Source organism: Etheostoma spectabile, chromosome 13, assembly GCF_008692095.1.
Source record: "Etheostoma spectabile isolate EspeVRDwgs_2016 chromosome 13, UIUC_Espe_1.0, whole genome shotgun sequence".
In the NCBI taxonomy this organism is placed as follows: domain Eukaryota; kingdom Metazoa; phylum Chordata; class Actinopteri; order Perciformes; family Percidae; genus Etheostoma; species Etheostoma spectabile.
Window position 1 is genome coordinate 21,762,239 of NC_045745.1, and position 783 is coordinate 21,763,021.

Genomic DNA, 783 nt, shown 5'->3' on the forward strand with positions numbered 1-783 from the left:
GTCGTGTAAGAAGGCCAACTGCAAGTACAACAATATAACAAGACCCAGAATGAGGCAATCAACAGACAGCATAAACCTGTGGGTCACCTTCACTTGATGTGCAGTGGGAATGATAGCTATCAGTCTGTCCTAGAGAGTGCAACAGATTCAATGACTGCATAGAAAGTCAGGTGTAGCAAAAAAAAAAAAGCCAAGCAGTCGTTGTAGGAGATGTATGGATGATTCAACGAAAGATGTCAGAATCTTTGGCACCAAGCAAACTACCAACACAAGTCCATCAAATGCTCAATTAAAAACTGCAACGTTTTTTGAGTTCTAGATTATAATCACAGTAAAATTACAGCATTTACAACGGTGTTTCCCAGCACGAAACAATAAAAACAAAAAACCAAAGACTAGTAATGGTTAATATTTGGCAAGCCAGATAAACCACTTATTATTATAGCAGGACGCACAAAGTGATGTTTTCCCAAGAGCTGAGTTTGAACAACTCCATTAAAACAGAGATTTCCAAACGCAGTGATTTACTTAAAGATGTTCCCTCTTCTTACTTCAGCATCCGTACTGTGTGGTTTATGTATGAGCTGCTCCTCTCTCTTTCTGGTGAAGGATGATTCAACAGAAAGATGTCAAGAATCTTTGGCACCAGAGCAGAACTACCACACAAGTCCACAAATGCTAAATTAAAAACTGCAACGTATTTTGGAGTTCTTAGATTATAATCCAAGTATATTACAGCCATTACAACTGTGTTTCCCAGCACTGAAACAATAAAAACAAAAA

At 38.1% G+C, this 783-nt stretch overlaps 1 pseudogene; it reads right to left on the reverse strand.

Annotated features, from left to right (window-relative positions):
- The window catches only part of LOC116700887 (olfactory receptor 1E1-like), a 4,074-nt pseudogene that overhangs the window by 3,134 nt on the left and 157 nt on the right, over positions 1-783 (reverse strand).